The 21430-nt window shown below is 47.4% G+C and overlaps 1 long non-coding RNA gene across 1 annotated transcript in view; it reads right to left on the bottom strand.

Annotated features, from left to right (window-relative positions):
- Positions 1–21430, bottom strand: part of LOC308199685 — a 106284-nt gene that overhangs the window by 11635 nt on the left and 73219 nt on the right. Inside the window, exon 2 of the long non-coding RNA XR_013954857.1 lies at positions 10190–10355. This is a non-coding gene — a long non-coding RNA (uncharacterized lncRNA). The remainder of the gene's footprint in view (positions 1–10189; positions 10356–21430) is intronic.

The raw sequence follows: 21430 nt of genomic DNA, 5'->3' as shown, positions 1-21430 counted from the left end.
AGGACCCGGCACTTGCCATTGTTAAACTTCATGTGGTTGGTGATCGCCCAGCTCTCCAGTCTGTCCAGATCTCTCTGCAAGGCCTTTCCACCCTCATCCGAGTCCACAACTCCTCCAAGTTTGGTGTCGTCAGCAAATTTGCTCAAAACACCTTCTAGTTCTACATCCAAATCATTTATAAAAACATTGAAGAGGACTGGCCCTAAAATGGAGCCTTGAGGGACCCCACTAGTGACCATCCGCCAGCCTGATGTGGCCCCATTTACCACAACCCTTTGAGCCCTGCCCGTCAGCCAATTGCTCACCCACTGCATGATGTTTTTGTTTAGCTGTATGCTGGACATTTTGTCCAGTAGGATCCTATGGGAAACCGTGTCAAAAGCTTTGCTGAAGTCCAAAAAGATCACATCAGCTGGTTTCCCTTGATTGACTAGATGGGTGATCTTATCATAAAAAGAAATCAAATTTGTTAGGCAGGACCTACCCCTCATGAACCCGTGTTGGCTGGGACCAATGACTGCATTGTCCCCCAGGTACGCTTCAATAACTTCAAGGATCATCCTCTCCATAATTTTACCAGGCACTAACGTGAGACTGACAGGCTATGGTCTTCTTTCTTACCCTTCTTGAAAATTGGCACAACATTTGCCAGCTTTCAGTCCAATGGGACCTCTCCAGATTCCCAAGATCGTTGAAAAATAATTGAGAGAGGTCCTGTGATGACGTCAGCCAGCTCTTTAAGCACCCTGGGATGAATCCCATCCGAACCCATGGACTTGTATGGATCCAGGTGGAGCAGCAAATCCCGCACACGTTCAGGGTCGGTTGGGAGTTTATCATTCCCACCGTCATAGTCCTCCAGCTCAGGGTACCCTGGGTCCCAAAGCCCATCATCAGTGTTGAAGACAGAGGCGAAGAAGGCATTAAATGTCTCTGCTTTGCTTATGTCATTGTCTGTGAGGAGACCCTCCCCATCTAGTAGCGGACATATGTTTTCTTTGGTTCTCCTTTTTCTGTTCACATATCTAAAAAAACCTTTTTTATTGTCTCCCACAGACATGGCCAGCTTCAACTCTAGTTGGGCTTTGGCCACACGAATTTTCTCCCTACAAACACGAACAGCATCCCTGTATTCCTTCCTCGTTGCCTGACCCTCCTTCCAGCAGCCGTACACCTTCTTTTTTTGCCTAAGCTCCAGTAGAAGTTCCCTAGTCAGCCAGGCCGGCCTTCTGCCCTGCTTGCCTGACTTCCAATATTTTGGAATCGCCTGATCTTGTGCTTTTAGGAGGTAGTGCTTAAAGACTGACCAGCACTGATGGACGCCAGTGCCTTCAAAAGCAGTTTCCCAGGGGACCTTGCTGACTAGTTCCCTGAGCAGCCTGAAGTCTGCTTTCCCCATATCCAGGGCTGAAGTTTTGGTGACAGTTTCCCTTCTGTCACCATAAATTCTAAACTCAACCACTTCATAGTCACTATGACTGAGATGGCCGCCAATTGCCAGATCTCCCACAAGACCCTCTCTGTTCTCCAGCAACAGATCTAGGAGGGCACCTTTCCTAGTTGGCTCTCTTAGCACCTGCACCAAGAAGTTATCATCTAGGTGCTTTATGAACCTCCTGGACTTGCTCATGTCAGCCGTGTGGTGATCCCAGTTGACGTCTGGCACAAAAGCCACTCTACACAAAGCCTCCCTGGTTCACTGCAGACAGATCATCTCCTTCAAAACTGAAGAGCGAATTCATGCCATGCTCTGCACCAGCTATCCGTGGGTTTGAAGTGAGGTTTGGTCCCAGACCAGAAAAGCATTTGTCTCTGTGTCTTGGGCCCAGCTAGGCCGGAGCAGCCATTACCTGCTGCCAGAGCTGGGGCTGCCCCTCGCGCTCACAGTGCCGTTCACCTGCCCCTCTCTGGGGTCAGTCGAAAGCACTAACCCAGAAGACAACGACTTGCTGGTGTAGCCCCTGACCAAACTCACCCCAGAGGCAGCCAAGAGCAGGCACTGGCACGTGGGACGACAGCTCGTGTCCAGCAGTGAGGAAGAGCCTGGCTGCAGGCCCGCGGCTGTGGGAGCAGGCAGCCCTTTGGTCACCTCATCCGTGGTGTCAAACCACGTCCCCAGCACCAGCTGTCCTCATCCCAGGCAAAACGGCTGGATCAGGGGGCTGTGGAAGATTTCTAGCCACCACTAGATCAATGAGAGATCCAAGGCCCTAGGTTGGCTTTTGCTTTGAACCAAACCAGGCCTTCCTTCCTCTGCTGGCCGGTGTCAGACATGAAAATTAACAACAACCCATGAACACGAGCACATTAAAGCCATGCAGCTACGACGGATACACAGAGACAAGGTCATCTCAGCACAGATGGCTGCTCGGAGTATTTCTAGCAGTGTTTGTAACCAACCAGCCCAGAGACAGCCGGGGCCACCACGGACCCCCAGGTCCCCCAGCCATGTGTCCACAGGCAGTCTGCAGAGAGCGATGCATGACGGCAGCCTGCTGACAGCCTGCTCGGCCTTCCTGACAGCAAATAAATGGCCTGAGCTTCGTAGCAGCGCTGTGCCAGGCTGCCAGCTGTGCTCTGCTCCGCTCTGGGTGCACCAGGGACACGGCTTCAGCCATGCCCATGCTGACAGCCTGGCCTCAGAGCTGGGAGCAAGTCTGGTTCTGGTTTAAATACATAAATAAGCAAACAAACAAAATCCAACCAAACTACAACAAAAAAAGCCCTTTTTACTCAAAAGTGAAAGAGGCTTGTGGCCAAAATTTCCCGTTTTGCAGCATTTCAGAAAGCTCCAGTCTTTGTTCCGGACTGAAACTCCAGCCCAGTTGGCATGAGTCCCGTGGGTTTCAGGGCAGCTCTGATTTCTTTCTCCAGCTTACACTGCTGAAAGCACTGGCTTACGGAAGGTGAACAGCTTCTAAGAGATGGGCTGGAGCCAGCCCTGGCCTCCCTTATCACTGTTTTCCAGGGCTTTTCGTGCAAGTGGCCAGCAACTAGCTAGCAGGGGAGGGCACCCACAGTAGAAGCAGAGAGCCGAGGACTGCTGGAGACAACAGCCCCTGGAACAGCCTTGGCTGAGGTGTGCAGTAACGTCACAGTGAGACTGCCTGTAAGATGCTCTGGAAAGGAGTTAACTACACTTCTACTGGACTCTTCACCTTTGTGATAATCCGAGATAGTTATCCTCCATGCAAAGCAGCAGTGCTGTGTCTCCCCATGGTAAATAACAGTGTTTTACTGAAATTGAATGAAATAGCACTTCTTTTGTTGGGTCAAGCTCCTGAGCTGTACAAGGGGAAAACTAACAAATAAAATAAAAAAAAAAATAAAAAAAAAAGCACATTGCTAACAAATCTGCTGTTCTGAGCCTTCCCAACCTGCAAAGGTCTGGATGCTGCAGTAAATGCCAGCTGCCTCTGGCAGCCTGCTCCCAGCCCGCCTGCCCTTGCCCACCCCGAGGGGAGCAATTCAGCCTTGTGCTTGCTATGCAGACCCCAGAGCAAGGCAAGCTGGGCCCTGCTCCCAGCCCTCCCTCTGCTTTATGATGCTGTGCAGCTCAGAGCCCTTCTCTGAGCCTCAACCCCCCTACCTGTACCGAAAGGACAAGCCACCGGTCTCTTTGCAAAGCTCCAGGCACGCAGTGCAGCAGCAGGGAGAGGGAAGGACGAGAACTCTCCTCGCTGCTGCTCTGTGTGCAACAGCCTGAGCTTGAGGGATGATGAGAAATGGGCTCAGGCCTCCTCCAGGTCTGGTTTTGGATGCAAACACCCTCTTTGCTGAGGATGTAGAAATCTAAATCTCCGTCCTCCTGTACTGCTGCTTGTTTTCCTACAGTGCCAGTGAAAAACGACATTTTTTTTCATTTGAAAATAAAAGTGCTTAGCTGGCAAGAAAAGCTCCATTAAAAAGGCAATGGAAGCTGTCACATCTGTACCGCCTGAACACCATCTGTCTCCCAAGTTTATTCTGAAAGAAAACAAATCCCATCCAGTTCCCATGCCATATATCAGTAAAATGCTTGGCGGTGGCACTAGGAGAAGGAACGAACACATTTCAATTAGACAATAGCATCATAAACCACCAGCTCAGTAAATAAAAACCTGGAGGTTAACATTTGTAGAGATTAAGTAGTCTGTTAAGTAAAGTTTACCATGGCATGTTAGGCTTTTTGTAATACATAGCTGTGTACATGTAGCATCCAAAACACGCTTCTTGGCTTTCCTATCAGGCTGTTAGTTTTGCTTTAGAAATATGTGACTGACTCTGAAGAATTACCTGAGACTCGTTTGGAGCTGCAGACACCTGCAGAACAGAGATGTCTCTGTAGCGAGGGGAAGGACAGCAGAGTGATGGAAGAGGAAGGCAAAAAGGCAAATCTTATCTCTGCTCAAGTGGCTGGTGACCAGTGCTGGAAACAGAGGGTAACTGCTGCAAGTGGGCTAGTTGCCATTCACAAAAACCTAATTGCCAGGATACATGGAAGCGGATGCCGGGGTAATATCTTACTGAGAGAGTCCTGAAGTATACACATATACACTAATTTCCAAAACTGTATAACCACTACAGATATGAGATAACTTACTTCCTTCTGTCCCCAAAATCTCAAACTGGCCTCACAGATATTCTGTCCTGGCAGGATGGAGGGGCAGCCGAATACACAACAAGCCTAAGCTAAGGGCGGATTCACTGTGCCTTGGCTGGTTGCACAGACAGCGTTTACAGCTAAAGCAGAGTGAGCCTGGGCAGGCTTCAACTACTTCCCAACTCAGCTAAATGCCTTTAAGATAAAGCAGTACAAACAGTCAAGAAAGCTACTCCTGCAGAGTGCTCCTGGGGGAGCAGGTCCCTGTGTGCACAGGCAGGTCTCACACTGCTTCTGAGAGACGTAGTCCTCTGCCAGCTTCAAGTGGCTGCTCAGAGCTGTTGTCACTGTGACCCTCTTTATGAACAAGCTTTGGGACAGAATTTTTTCAAAGCACCTCGGGAATCTTCAGCATAAAAGCCACCGGCGCATTCACGCTGCAGTGGATGGGGCATCACAAACAACCCCTTGGGAGAGCCAGAAACACCGATCCCACCTTATACTTTAGGAAATGAGCCTCCGACAAATGCAGTTTCACAAAGATGCAACTTTCACAACCCTCCAGTAACGAGTCCAGATCGTCTTGGTGCAAGCACTCCCAAAGAGTTGCTGAAACCTCCCGGCTGCTGAAACACCCCGGCACTGCTGCGCTCTTGCTCCTGTACTGCCAGTTCTGCTTCCTCGTTCCTCCTGCTTTTGCATCACTTTCCCCCCCACGTGAGCTGAGAAATTATCTCAATTATTCCAGCTGTTGTGCTGCACCCTGCGCCGTGCTGAACATAATCAAAGCTAACAAAGCATGCTTTGCTGGCTCCATTGTAATCTGGCACTGAAAGCAGAAGATCCTAAATGAGCAGTGCTTCAGATGATGTCATACTCAAGGGAGTTTGGTGGGGAGAGAGGAGGGAAGAAAAAAGAAGCAGACTGTAGATTTTACATGGCTGCTTTTTTTAATCATTAAAAAACTTCAGAAAGTGTTGATGGGATGGGATGGGAAGAAGTCACGGTTCTGGGAGTGCATCAGTCTCGGTATCTTTTTGATACACAGCATTCTTAGAGAAACATCCCCCAGGACACCTCAGATTATGAATGCAGATTTACCTGGCGCTGTGCTCATGCAAAGCCCTGGATAGCCCTGCAAATTAATTCCCTTATACTGACACAGGCAAGATACAGTCTTGCACTTTAAACACCATGATTAATACAATGGTGTCTTGCAGGTATCAATTTCAAACAAAATGAAAGAAAAAGAATTAAAAGACTGTAGAGAAGACCTCACATTATACAAACTCCCAGGTTATTTCCTCAAGCAGAGAACCCACCACCAGCTCCAGGGTGGATGATAATAAAGGCGTACTGCTGGCCATAGCCCTAGGCATAAAGTCCGTCTGCCCACCCTGCCCCACCCAGGCCTGCTGCAGTCAGTGCACAAAGGAGCTCTCGGGAACTCACCATGGAGAGGGAAAGAGGAATAGAAATCAGTTGCCCAACGGTCAGCAGAGAAGGGACTGATCCCAATCCAGTGTCCACGTGGTGAGAGCAAGCACTGGTTGAGCTGGAGCAGTGGCTGAAGACGCTCTGCACTTGGGCGTGCCCTGGCCCTGCTTTTCTAACTGGGCTTACCTCTGAGAGCATCTGCCAGCAGGTTACAGGTACGTGGTCCCATTCCACTTCTACCTTTTTGGCAGCTAAGTCTCACTGCAAGAAACTAAGAATACCCCACATGCCCGTGAAATGGCATTCCCCTCCCATGGCTGTTTTTCCAAGTTCTACTGGGGGCTGCCTCACCCCAGGTAAGAACAGCTCTATCAGTGTGAGACTAAAAGTCTGGCACCTTGGGGACCCTAAGGACATCTCCAAGGAGTAAGAGAGCAACAATTTCCTGAATACCACTGATCAAGACTCTCCACATCATGGCCCCACTCCTAGAGACTTTGAAGACACTTAGTGCTTTTGAAAAATTCATGGTGGCATTCGCTATCTTTTCCCAGATGCTGCAAAGGCCAGAAACTTTGCAAGTTTTCCTGCCGCACCTTTTCAGCAGGCTGAGAAATATTTGTTGGCTTCTCACAGTTTATGTTGACCACAGCAAACTCTTCTCCATTACCATCCTCTAATACTGCATCCGGAGATGCACATTCCAGGGACACTGAGAGCCTTACAAGTGCAGAATAATCTCCCAAAATCTAGGTACAAATTGCCCAGAATGAAGAAGAAAGCCCTCTGTGTGCTGTAGAGCTATAGTACACAGCTGAGAGGCCAATCCCCCTCTCATACAGAGCAGCATTAAGCATACAGTCAGCAAATCTGGGGCAAAGTTTGTGCACCCCTCTGCAAGACATCATGCAAAGGTGATACCCACGTGAGCACATGGATCTCTCACCCAGCACCTCAAGGGTTAATGTGCCACAGCAGACACGAGGTAATCTCTGAAATGAGGACAGGCCTCCAAGAACAGATTGATCCAGGGTTGCCCTTTGGTTCCCAAATGCTGACAGACAGCAGATTGATCACTGTGGGGTTTGAATTTCTCTCCTGACAATTCAAGCAGGCGAGGGCCGGGAGCTCTGCAAACACATAATCTGTGTCTGGCACTCGCTCGCTCCACGCTGAACAGCAATAAAACCTTTTCAGCAAGCTGTTTCTCCTCTGGTCAGCTAGTATTCATGTCCAGCTGAGCTCCTGGGGCGATAAGTACAGCAGCCCTCCTCCTCTGAGGCAGGTAAGTGAGACATACTGTAAAGAAAAGCACGGGGTATCAGCACATCTCTCCCAAAGGGGCTGCCAGCAGCTCAATGCCACAGTCCCTGTGAACTAAACATGAGGAATAAGGGGTATTTTTTTTCCAGGGAGCCTCTGCTCCCTCTCTGCCATCCTCACTAGTAACTGATCCATTTTTTGTTCCTCCTTCCCCCTGGCTCGGTGTCCAAAGAGCCGTGCTCCGACGCAGGCCCCAGCAGCATCTTTGCTAATTCTCAAAGTGCCACCTACAGTTTGTGCGAGTGCATGCGTACGAGCACATGCATTCAGAGGCAGAGACATGCTATAAATATATATATATATATACACACACACATAGGAGTACTGAGAAATGAGCGAACCAGCCCACAGCTCACATATGAGAGGGTAGAAATCCACCTGGAAATGCTTCTGCACTTCTAGGGAAGGCAGCAGCGGGTCCTCTAACTACTGGGAAGACTGGGAATGAAATAGGTGGCTCTGGCTGCACCGGGTATGCTTTGTGAGTGGGCCTCGGTCCCTAGCTCAGCAAGCACAGGGAAAGGGAGCTGGTCACTGCTTTCCTCCCTGACCAAGTACAGCCCTGGATCTGGCAGTACCAGCTCCCCCGAGGCACCAGGCAAATGTTGGCAAGTGGGAGCAAGAGCTAGCGGGGAGCAGAGTGATGACTTCCAGAGTTGCAGTGATTTAGCAGTCACCACCAGCACCTTGCCCCATGTCCCCACTAACCAAATGACACAGAAGAGCCCTGCATGATGGAGAAGGCTTTTCAGAGAGCAAGGCAAAGGATGTGAATGCAACAGCTGAGACGCTTGGGATTTAACCAGAACTGGCTTTCTACTTCTTTCTTTCTTCACTTATTTTCAAGGAAAAATATCCAGGTTTATAAGAAATATAAAAGGTTTTTGAACAAAACAAAACAAGCCTGTTCTTTACTCCCTAAATATGATTGAAATATATATACATATATATACTTCAAATCATTTTCTTACAGAGGTACTTTAAGAGAAATAAAAGAGGGCTTGACAGGTCATATATTCTACAGCTGTCAGGCTAGTTGAGATGCTCACAAGCGCCATCCCTAGATCCATGGGAAAAATAACAAACAAACGCTCTCAGGAAGAAGCTTTCCTTGGAGATTTTCCTCCCGCTTCATCTGGGTATTTCCACTCTGTTTCCACTCACAGTTTTCTTTTTCCTTGGGGTTTTATTCATCCCAGAGAAGGCTCTGACGAACTGACACCATCGATGAAAACAACTGGCCAGATGTCAATCAGTGTACGGGCAGGCATCAAACAGCCCCGTGTTTGCTGAAGACCCTGGTCCTAGCAGGAAAACCACCCGCAGGATGGAGCAGATGCTCACAGAAGATCCTGGAGAGGCTCGAGTGCTCTGCTCTGGAGCTGCTCTTCCTCTTTGCTCCCTGCTCCAACCAACCCCAGAAAAAAAACACCACCACGCTCTGTTTTGACATGGACACACTTGAAAATAGTTATTTACAATGATTTCACTCTGAGTGACAAGAAAACAGGAGCACAGAATGGTTTTTAAATGCACCCTGTGGCTAAAAGCCCAAAAGCAGCTGGCCTCTGGCCAGGCTATGAGGATGAACAACGATATTTTGGGGCAGAAGCGGCTGCGAGCCCAGCTTCTTCCTGCCATTATTTGACTCTTTGAAATGTACTTAAATGGAGAAGTTGTTAACTAATTGGATGTCTTTCAGTCTGACTCTTTGCTTTGGCTCATGATATAATAGATATACAAACAGCGCATCTCCAATACCCACTTCAGCCATCAGTTATTGCTCTCACCAGCCTTTTTTTTTTTCCTGTTTCTTTGTTGTAAGTTTAAGCCTTCTGTGGGAAAAGGAAGATGGAAGACATTTCTTCCTTTCTGTGCATGAGAAACATTTTTACTCTAGATTTTAACTGATTTCTTGCCTTTTTAAGAAGTAAACAAAATGTTAGAAAGTCAAAATCAAAGATGAAGTATTGAGGTTGCCCCAATTCCTTGTTATTTTTCCAAATCTGATTTTAATTTCTGTTCCAAAACCCCAAGCATCATTTACAAATCTGCAAAACTATCACAGAAAAAAAAAAAAAAAAGCAACCCATAACATTTGCACAGAGCCATCTGGAAAACTACCGTGTCTGCTCCAGCTCCGAATTCAGTGGCTCAGACCTGGCCTCCCCAGCCGTGGAGGCAGGAGCCGGCTCCGTCCTGCAGGTGATGGGACCACACTGACTCCCCCAGCAGGAGGCCCGGTTCCTGCAGGGCAGGTGGCCGCAGTGGCCTGGGACTTGTCCTGCACCGTCCCACGCTGACCACGCACAGGGCACAGCCTCACTGAAGGCTGACCCGACACCACCAAGAAGGGCAAGGAAAGCTCCCTCAGGGTGGGCCTGGCAGGATTTGGGCCTGAGCATTTAAACGGCTTCTCCTGGGATAGGCTCTCAGCACTGCTGAGCAATACAAGGATAACTAAACAGGCCTTTGATTTATTATTATTTTTTTTATCTGCAGGTGATTCCGTATCTGGCAGTTCTTTGCCAGGCACTCTGCTCTCCCGGTCTTTTCCTGCTAGAGAGACAGAAATTTGGTGGGGGTGGAGAGAAGCAAATTGAAAATGCAAAAGGAAAATTTGACCAGACTACTCCCACTCTTCAAAAACTCATGTATGAGCGAGCTGGCTAGATGGGAGCTTAAATCCCAGATGTAGATAGAGTCATGCAGCAACATCCTTATTTATACCCTGCCTCCTTCCCTCCCCCTGCCTCTCAGTTTGGAGCCTCACGGCCACCCACCAGGCTGCTACAAACCCCAGAGAAAAGGGGGAGTCCTTGGCCAGGGATCATCCCCCAGACTCACCACCACATGCCTGTCTGAAGGAACTGCTGTCCTTGCTCTCAGGAGCTGAGCCAGCCTGTCCTGGGAGCTGCTGCAGGTGAAGCCACGCACGCGTAGCTGAAGGTCCCCGTGCATTTAACCACAGCAGGGTGGGGAGAACTTGCTCAGCCCAATTGTTGCTGCAGAGCTGAAAGGCACAAAGACAGAAAAATAGATTTTGTGGAAAGCCTAGCTGCCCTGTTTCCGATGAAAATGTGGCTTTTACAGTCATGCTGCAATGCTGTAGGCTTCTGCTGAAGCCTCCTTTTAGCAGTCTGTTGGAGTGGGTGAGGACAGGAGGGTAAGGGAGTTCCCATCAGTTTTCTGAAACCAGGTGTCTGAGTACAGGAGACCACAAAAGCCCTTCAAACAGGGGACAGACTACAAAGATGTCACAGAAGGGACAGAGCTAGCCACATGAAGCTCTGACAACACAAAAGGCCTTTTGTTCTTAGAGATCACAGTCAGCTAACCACGGCAAACAAGCCCAGAGGAAGTTAGACTTCATTAACTCCAACTCTCACACAGGGACTTGTAGCGTGCTGCACTTTGTGATACACCCCAGCAAAAAAGCTGGGTGAGAAGGTAGGCTGGAGCTCAGGAATAAAGTAAAAGATCACCTGCAACAGCTTGATCGAAAGGAAAATTGTGGTCCAGTGCATTTGGTGACCTGGATCCAAACTCTGGCACGGCCACGGAGCTGCTGCATGGTCTTGCACAAACCCCTCACCCAGAGACAGGAGAGCAAGGTCACGGTTCCAGGGGCAAATTTTGCATCAGAAGGAGCAGTCTCCTTTCACTGCCTGCTCAGAACTGATGGGCTGCCTGAGCTGGCTTTCTCCAGCAGAGATCAGTCTCCTGATCTGCCCCACTCGTGGAAATGGCTCTCTGGGTCCGTGTCTGAGCTGGATTAGGATCTTCCCTGTGCCTCTTCAGACACTCAGCAAACATGCTGCGCATACAAACACTGCATGAAAACGTATGTGGGGAGGAGTGTGCAAGGCTGAATACGCAGGGGGAGAAGAAAGGAGAACATGAGAAGCCAGACATCTAACAAAAGAGGAGGAAAAATGATCAGGCAAAGCAGTGAGATGAGAGAGAACTGTTATTAGAAGCACGAAGTGAAAAGAGGCAAATTAAACACTAGTTCAAACCACAGTAAAAACAGCACAGGAGGAAAAGGAAAAAGAAAACACCTGCAAAGGAACCAGCCCGGTGCTTTGCAGGAGGTGCTATCACACTCACACACCTGCTCTGCCAGCTCCTCACGGAGCACAGCCTGGAAATTCACTGCAGGGCAGGGGGGTCCCTGGGCTGCCCCCCTGCCAAGCCCCCAGGCCTTCTGGTGGCTGCAGCTGGACCAAGATATCGAACCTGGGGGCTGGTTCTTGGTCACTGCGCTTAGTTATCTGCAGCAAGTATTGAACTGAAGACAAAACAAAACAAAACCTTGGCAGATTAACTCTTTGGTTGATTTCTGAGACATCATTACTTCCCCTCATCCACAGAAGGAAGTGGGGCCTGGGCCACTGTGACTAAATACAGCTGAAAGCAAAAGTTAAATCCGGAAACATGATTAATTGGTCCAGAGTTCTTCATGTAACGGTCTCAGGTGGGAGCATTTCTAGTAGGATATCTCAGCAGGTTGTTTAAGATGAATCCAAATGTCAGTGTACCAGCTATTTGCTTTAACGCGAACATAGGTCCTTCGGAAAAAGAGAAGAAGCTGTGTTTATATGCTTGTGTGTTAACAAGTGAGTTGGATATTTAGGTTGGAGATGGAAGCATCAACTAAAGATTTCTGTGTTGTGGTTTTATAGCTAGGACTCACACTCTGGGCTTCTTAAAGAGCACTAGTTTTACTCCTACCCCAGCCTCCTCTCCTCCTGCCACTGCAGGCTGCGTTGCTGTTCTGCCTCGCGAGTTCTGTAGCGACGTATTTACTGATTCAGCTGGCAGCTGGGGAAGGTTGAGCTGACCTTGCTGTGTGCACGCTGTCTGGGTAGGGAGCCTTCTGGGGACCGCGTGTGTCTGGCTAGCACGGCCTCCCCACGCGGTAAGCCTGCCACTCGCCGGAGTTAATATTCACACCCACTCGGTGCGGGGCTTGCAGATACCCAAGGAACAATTAACCTGCCACGAGTGCTTGTTTCATCATTTCTTATTCAAGGTGTTGACAGGAAAAATTGCATTTTCTCTTACTTGGCTTAGAAGAAGAAGCACTGAAGTCTACAGGTTTAGCAATTAAATGCTTCCTAAAAGAAATTCTCTGACAATGAGTCCTGCGAACAGCCTCTCCTCACCCTGTGCTTTCCATGCAGGGAGGAATTTAAATTTCCCATGACTTGTACCTGTGAGGAAAATGCCCTTTTAAAACCTACTGATGCCTAGTGAGTGATGGAGCTGCTTTGCAGTAAGAAAGAAACAGTTAAAAGCAATGCATTAAATCCCATGACAGAGCCAGACCTGCTGTCTCTGATTCCTTTGAGTTAATCAGCACATTGCTGCTGCTGTAAATCAAAGGCAATTCTGCAGTATGACACCATGTTATTTAGCAGGTACTGCCCTGCAAAGGTAGATGCACCTAAGCAATAACTGTGAGAATTAATTCATTGCTTATAATCTCCCAATGCTTTGTGTATAGTCTAATTAGTCAAACACATTATTTTAACTGACATATATAAGCTAAGTACCAAAGACACATATGTATAGACATAGACTGTACATATGTACATACACCACACATACATATTTATTGCAGTGCACAAGATGATGGAATCATTGTTATAGCTTGTATAAGGCTGGACGCTGCTTTCTATATCATGCTAATGTCTGTTTGAAAACTACAGGCTATTAGCCTTGGCTATTCTAAATATATTCTCAGCTCTTGAGGAGCTGCAAGAAAGCAACTTATATTCAAGTTAAAACTGTTCCTCGGGAAATATTCACATTCTGAATAATGTGATTTTTCAGGCCAATGTAGCTGAAAGAATTTGGAGCAGAAGAAATACATATGCAAAATAAAAGACTGGAGAGCACCCTGAGAATACTTGTATTGTTACTTACCAGATAGGAATGAAGTATTAGTGTATGTTATCATCATTGTATGCTTCAATATCATATCAGAAATGAAACAAGGCTTACGGTTGTAGAAGGGTTTTGTGATTATTTTTTTTCTACAAACCCACAGCTTACTATGGCTTTGTCTACTGTGGTTTTTGCTCTTTCACTAGATGCTCAGCAGCAGAAGCATGGCTTTACTGAAGAGCCAGAGAATGGCTGAGCAATTCTTTCTGGTTTAGGATTCCAAGTCTTTTCAAGAACTAGGTCCAACCCAGCTGCATTGCTCCCTTTTCTGCAGTACAGGCTTGTGAGTGCTTTAGCTCCAGTATGTATGCTCTGAGCATCAGGAACCACAGAAATGCCTTGCAAAACCCCGTGGTGAGCACAAGATGCCTTACTCTCAGTGAAAGTGGGATCAACTGCAGCTTTCCTCATGCAACAGTGTAATCCACACTCCACATGAACCTACCTGATCCTTTACGTATTGAAGACCAGAAATAAGCATAGCTATAGAAATGCTGTGATCAGGAGATGGCTCGCAGAGCACCTTTCCCTGAAGTCTGGATAAAGCAGTGGATTTCAGCTACTGAAGCCAAAGACTTATGGCTCAAGGAAAAAAAAGCAAGTTTTGTTTTGTTTTGCTCTCTTTTTGCCAACTTTACCTTCAATCAGTGCCTCAGGTATTGCACCAATTTCTTAGGCCCCTGACAGGAAGCACCATGAATGCTGAAAAGAGTGGGAGCTGAGCTAGCAATAAATCTTTGATACAGCAGCTGTCTGAGGCAATTGGCAAGTTTGTAAGTACTAATGCTTACATATCTGTGCTCTGTGCAACTGCGCCATGTATGCACGTGAGCAGCAAATTCCATGTTAGAGCTTTATGTAGATATATACACCTTATATAAACACACAGACCCAGAAGATGTATTTTCTAACATAACCCGCAGCTATTCCATATGACCTAGATAATTCAAGGGCAGGAAAGCTACATAACACAGTATCTTTGCTGATAACAAAGCAATAATCCCCTTTCTGAGAGGAAATGACAGGTTTGAAATTGCTTTGTGTTCCCAGGCTTTAAACTTGGCAGCATGTCGGTTCTTGTAAATGTTTCACTCCAGAAGAGCCTGGCTATCCATTATTAGCAGCTAATTCACTGTCAAGCACGTGGGCAACACTGGAACACAGGCAATGAGGCACCAGCTGTTAGGCTGCTGCAGCTCCCCGCATGTTAAAGATCAGGGGATTTTCTGGCACAGGAATTTACTCCACGTATCGTGGGTCACTATTCTGATGAGTACAGTAATTTGAGCAAAGACTGGGCCTTGCACACCGTATCTTACCTGTTGAAGGTAAAGCCCCACTGTCACCTGTCCCATGGCCAGTGGAAAAAGAGCTTATTTTACAGTAAAACACATGGGGAGAGGAGAAATGTGAGTGCTTGAAATTCATGCCAGCCAGAAAAATCACTGTTGCACTGGCTAAAAGTAGATGTGCCTGCTTGACAATCTTCCGTGGCTGCTGACTTGAACGGGGCAGTCTGGTTGATGTTAATTTCTCATAAACATACAGTTCAATTCTTCCATAAAGCTTTTCCTTTTTTTTTTCCTTTTTTTTTTTTTCGGTAACCAAGTAATTATCACTAATGAACAATTACAAATAACCTTATAAATATCAGCATGCTCTTAAAAAGGAAATGAATAAGTTCATTGTACAGCTTAACTGCCACAAAAAGATTCAGTCAGTTCTTCTATTTATAATGGCATCTAGCTTAACTAATTAGCAGCACTAACATTTGCAGGCTGTTCTCCAGTAGGATCCAAAGACCCTCATCTCCTGGTCTGGCCCTGGATAGTTTGGATCATACTTGTCTCATAAAGTCTTTCTTCTGATTATGTCCTCAGTAAATCAAGATTATCTCATCTTTTGACCACATCCTTTTCCCACTGCCAATGGGAAATTGGCAATTATTCTGCCCTGCAGTCACATCTGGATATACACAAGGCACAATGAAAAACAGCACCAAAATTCTGGCCAAACTCACCATCGTCGCAAGTGCTCAGTCCCATTGGCTGTATCATCTCCAATTGCTCTGCAGAGCCATCAGAGATGTCTCGAGCCTTTCAGGAGGCACAATATTAGATCTTTGCCTGTGTCAGAGTGATAGACAGAAAAGAAAAATCTTTACAGAGTAGATGGGGAAAGCCAAATTATTCCAAGCGAGAGCAAGACTGCTGCTTCAAAAAGAGGTTTTGATATTAGACTGAAGCAAAAGGAGAGAGTGAGGAGGAATAAGTCCTCAAATATTTCCCTTTGCTGGGTTGTCTGCCCTCTAGGAAGTAAGGTACGTGAGGTTCATTGGGAAACAGACTGTGAGGGCAAAAGCTGTGGAGCAAGCGAGGTCTGCTTGGGGAGAGATCAAAAACTGTGGAGCTGGCAGCAGTGCAGTGAAGGAGAGGAGGAAATTCTGTCCCAGGACTGACACTCACAGAGCTGCAAAACTGTGCATGGAATAGATGTCAGGCAGCAATTCAAAACTGGGTGGGGAAATCCAGCAAAGATACAAGCTGTGCTGGTGGCTGCTTATAAAGGTAGGACCTCTAAGAAGAGGGCTGTAGCATTTGTGCTGCCAGAAAGTATGCAGAAAGCACTGCACTGTGCTCAGGCTATTTACATGGTGATTTTCCTGGCTTCAGGAAGTGTTCATGCTGTCCCTCTGAGAAGCTCATTTTGTATTTATAAGGCTTTATGAATTTGCAAAATCTTTCAGAAATTCTGATCTCTGCATAATTTCCAGTGCTTTTCTTCAAATGCTTTTCCTCTCCATAAACATGTGTTATTAACTTCTGAAATCTTACCACATGACTTAAATTCAGGGGAGGCTTCAGAGCACTGAGTCTAAATGTTAGAAGCTGGTCCACTGGAACTAAAGGACAAAGATGTTCTGGGAGACAAGAGAGGGCAGGAGGATTATAAACATTCTGTGTAGGAAGAGAAAAAGGTTGGAATTGTTTAACAAAGCAAGCAGACAGCCTTGTGTTCTTTCCTCACAAGAGCAAGGTACAGTGAAGCCAAAGATCAAAAAGGGAGAAGAAACCAACTTTTGACAGTTTCTGAATCATTTTCAATATTTCAGACTGGCTATTGCAAAACTCACTAAAGCACTTTCTCGGCGCATTTTTCATGACCAATATTTAATCTTCATCCAAGCAAATGCACACAAGCACCCAAACTTTCCCCTGGAGGTCGCTGGGTTCCTAGTGATCGTATCTGCCACACACCATAAGCCACAGCCCACGTGGCCATTACCCTGTCTCTCCAGGTTTCAGAGATTTGTGGATGCCAGAGGCAGAACAGAGCATTTGTATTCCCTTGCGTAATGCAGACCAGAGGATACCAGTTGGCACATCTTACACCTGGTAAATAATTCCGATTAGTACCAGCTCATCACAAGGAACGTCATCCTACTGCAAGAAAAAGATCACAAACAATGGAGGATCTACTCTGTCTCTCATCTGTGTGTTCCAGCACTGGCTGTCTTCTTGCTGGAGATTTGAACTCTGCCTTTAGATCAATCTTTGCTAGCTTTGGAAATTGTAGAGCTGCCTGGTTGAGCACAGAAGTTACCTTTGAGAAAGGAAGGAGTTGAGACCAGCTACTTATTTCTAGCTTGAACATCTCTGCATCTCTGAAAATACTACCAATTTTGACAGGTTTTCAGTATGTTGGTCCACCTACGGAGCTCTGTCACCTTGCTTGCTGAAGCAAACTAAAGAGAGACTTCCTTTGGCTCAAGAGAGAGGCCTGAGTAGTGGCGAAGCCTGTCCTTCCTCAGGCATCCCAGCCAGCAGGGACTAGCCTGAGACTCCACAGGCTGTTACACTGAATCAGTGGCCAGAAGCAATCAGAGAGCTCGGCTGGGTGTTTCGTCAGCCTGCGTCCCTCAGACAGCCCGGCTATCGCTGGTGGTCAGAGGCAGAACAGTCTCTCTCTCAGCCGCATTACCAAAACACATCCTCTTCTCCCCTGACACAAGGTTATCGCTAGATGTGTTCCAGATGACCTCGTGACACAGAAGAAATAGAAGCATTAATAAAGGCCAAACCAGTCACATAAGCCCATCTCCAGCCGCTCCACCACTGCCCGTAGCACACAAGCTGCCAGCCGAGCCGCGGCCTGCTCCCAGCACGTCTCCCCTCGCCCTGCGGCCTTCTCCAGAGCAGCACCATCCCCACCAAGGGGCACCTCCTCCCAGCACAGCCCGGTTCCACACGTGCCTGGCTGTAACACTCACTCTTTAAAGACGTTCAGCAGTGGCTGCATAACTCACAGTCTGTGCAAGGAAGCGGGTGCTGGAGCTTTCTGCGCTCATTGCAAAGTTTGGAGTGAGTGTTTTGTGCAAAGCCCCTCCTGGGGCAGGAGGCCCAGGGGAAGGGCTGGGGACTGGCCTGTAGGGCTCCAACAGCGAGCTGCAACCCATCACCTTCCCGCTGCACCCTCTGCCACTTGTTGCACTGGGTGTTTGCAGACTCCTACAGCTCAAGACAAACTCCTGCCTTCATCCCCACACTGGATCCCATCGTGCTCCCCTGCATAGACTTTGTCACTCACCTTAAAAACAGCAACGCTGGGGCTTCTCTCTTTCTGTGACACTACCAGTGGAAAAGGGGAGAAACCCCAGCACTGACCTGACCTGGCCCCTTGCCCCCAGGAGCCCTGATAAAGGCATTTTCCCCAGGTCCCCCAGGTGCCATACAGCCGGCTCTGGGCACCTCACGCACCAGGGAGGAACAAAGCGGGGCAGTCTGATTTTGACTCTTCCTTCCCACAGCATGGAAATATCGGGGCTGGAAAAGTAATCAGTATTTTAAATCAGTTGGTGAAATTTTCCTCTCTGGAAGTCACAGCCAGTCAGATAAATTTGGAATAGGCATTAGAAAAAGATGGATGTGGCAGGTCTGATTAATCCAGGTGCTTTTCTTGAATAACGATAATTGGGGTTTAGCATGGCTATACGTACAAAATCAAATTTAATCAGCAGATGGACTGCCTCCAAACTTACTGCCAACCCACCCTCACATTTTTCTAGGGCTACTGCTATAATTTCAATGAAATTGGATTTTTCACCCTGAAAAATTATTTTCTCACCTCCGATGCCATTTTCATCCTTTCCTTCGCAGAATCCAGATTTGGAGTTTCACTCGAAGAAGTGAGGACTCTAAAGGTCAGTGAACTCCGCCTCACCTGGGGCTACAAGCCTCTCCTAACGCACAGCTTAGAAAGAGAAAACGGCAGGGCAACGCACTGACCTTCAGCTAGGTCTGCTAGTGGGAAAATACACCCGGAGGAATTGACTACAGCAGCTCAAGGGGCAGCCCTGACCTGGTAACTGAAGTTGGCCTTGGACACCAGTGGCTTACTCGGTCACAGCAGATACAATACGGCTGGTTAGTACCGCAGCACATAGGCATAAGTATGATTTCAGTAATTACTCATCTCAGCTACCCTAAGCAGGCACACCGGAGCACCATCCTTTTGGACAGCCAGAGGACCTCAGGAGGACACCTGGAACGTGTCATGCTCTTACGACGACATGGAAGGATCAGCAGAGATTCTCCAGGTGGTTGTGAGGCACCTTCAAGGCACTCCCTTAATATTACCTTGCTATTTGTTTACTGATGTATGAGCTGTTGTGGTTTAATATGAGGCTGCAGCCCCATCAAATCAGTGCAAGACAAACTGTGCTCCAAGAGAAGAATAAATCCAGCATACTAGGGCTCAAACCTCCCTGGCCAACGGTTGGTAGCTCTGACTTGCCTCCAGCCCCAGGATCTGCTACAAGACCTGTGACATCCCAACATGCTTGCTTTGGCTCTGGCCTTCGACTTGCTTTCAGACCCCAGGCAAGCTCTGCTTAAAGGACTGGATCACCTGTCTGGAAGCAAGGGGGCTTGAGCCAGGACCCCTTGAGAAAGCTTCTGTGCAAACAGCTCCCCTCAGCTGGCAAGGTGTAAATCAGGGAGCTGCTCCCACACATTGCTGCAAGGGTGAGATAAGGAGGCCTGCGGGGAGATAAAACAATCATATAGGAGGTCTTGAAAAATATCCACACCCTTTTATTGATAAATCTGTAATTCTGAACAAAATTATGGGGAAAAATATAGGTCAATGTACATATATGTATTCCTCTTTACATAACTACCATGCAGTGTCTGTTGCAGAATTCCCAGCTCTTGCTGTCCACATAGAAGTACATTAAGATTTCTATTCTGAGTATCTTACTGTGTCTATTTCACAGAACCATTCCTGCAGATTTGGATTTTTTTTTGAGCATTTTTGAGATTTGCCTGAGAATGGGCTGCTGTGGCATGACCCCGAGCCCTGGGACCTGCCAGCGCTCTGGAAGGAAGCCAGTCCTACCATTTTCTGTGTAGGCATTTCCTCTGGGTTTGCATCTCTGTTCTCCATGGGTATTTTGTAATTAATTTGTAATTTATAGCTTTACGAGGAGGTTTGCAAGTGTTTTGTTATAACAAGATGGGGAAAAGCCAACTCTGGGGTAATAGCTCAGGAATCTCCTTGTATTTGTATATGGGAGAAATTTTCTGCTGGAGTTTCTTGGATGATTAAGCCCTTAATTTACAGGCAATTCTTGTTCATAAATATTAAATGACCATCCAAATAACAAACTTCCCTGCGATGATTTGGTTCTTAATTTAAATAAGCCACTAACTCCTATATCAATAAATCTAATCCAGTGTCTTAAAACAAAAACCCCTTACCTCACAGAAAGCATCCTCAAAGATTTATCTGGGTCCCTTTTAACACCTGATATTTACTTGCTCTGCTCTGCAGAAGCTATTGAACTTGGCTCTATTCAGGCCGGCAGCTGAGTCAGCTCTTTCCTTACTCAAGACACAGTTGGTCTCCTTTACCACCAGGTAACCTGGCTGGCATCATCAGGAGGGTTGTTTTAGAGGACGTTTTTGACTCTCCACAAGACTTTTCTAATTCTTGGCTGCCAAGGGAAATGCTTATACGTGTCCATGTATACGCCTGAACGTGTACAAGCTGCTCCTCCTAACTTACACCAAGTACTAACTGGGTCTGTGGTTAAATGATGGGGAGGGAGGTGGATGCAGGAGGAAAAATTAATAACAAGGCCTGGAGTGGTGCCCTGCCCTGGGCTCCACCCCTTCTCTGTGGGCTCTGCTGCTGTGAGTGCTTGGCACAGATGCTCAACGAGCCTCAAGTCCAGCCCCAAAAGGACGAAGGAAGCACTTCTGCTTGCAGACCCCTGGGATCACTCTGCCTCTCTGACACCAGCCTGCCACGGCTGGCACAAGGCAGAGCGGAGCACTCCCTGCCTGGCAAGGAAATGTAGTTTTGAAAAGCCATCTGTAAAAAGTACGTGAACAGAGCTGCAGGGAACACAGGCTATGCATGGCAGACACAAGTGCTGGTATTTGGGGTCTGTCCAGAGAACCAGACAGACTGACACAGACCATGAAGAGACCCCTGGCACAACGTCAACGAGGACAGGACCAAGGAGATTCAGAGACGGATCTGGCTTAAGTATTCCCAGAAACAAAGGAAATTGCTTTGAGACATCAAACCCTCAGGCTGGATGGTATTCCCAAATGTTTTCATATCAAAAATGCTAATGAAAACAGACTTTTCCACGGATAAAAACTTTTTTACCATGCAACATGGGAGCAGACCTGCAGCAGGTGCAGTGGGACGGTAGCTGTGCACAGCGTGGTAACGTGCCCTGATGTAGCACAGCTCTGCAGTGGGTTTGACTCGGGAAGAACTTGGTCCAAGCCAGATCTATCCTTAACCAGAAATAATCTCTCTGCTGGGAACTCCCCCACTCATCTGGCCAGGACATAAACCTACTCCCAACCTGGAACGGGGAAATAATAATTAAAAAAAAGCATGTTGTTGTTCCTCACGGTCACTGGAGACTAGCTGCTTGAATCAAGTACAGGCTGAATGCCCTTCCCCAGTGCCTGCAATATCCATTTCTTGTTGTTGTTTTTTTTTTTCAAACTGCCCCGTGTAATAACATTAAAGATCAAACCACAAAATCTGCATCGCCCCTTAAGCAAATTACCTTGCAATTCAGGGGCAGGAGAGGAGAGGAGAGCTGGCAGCACT

This window comes from Anser brachyrhynchus (assembly GCF_964034855.1).
Source record: "Anser brachyrhynchus genome assembly, chromosome: 9".
Classification (NCBI taxonomy): domain Eukaryota; kingdom Metazoa; phylum Chordata; class Aves; order Anseriformes; family Anatidae; genus Anser; species Anser brachyrhynchus.
Note: the sequence above shows the minus strand (reverse complement) of the source record. Positions and strands in the feature narration are given on the sequence as shown.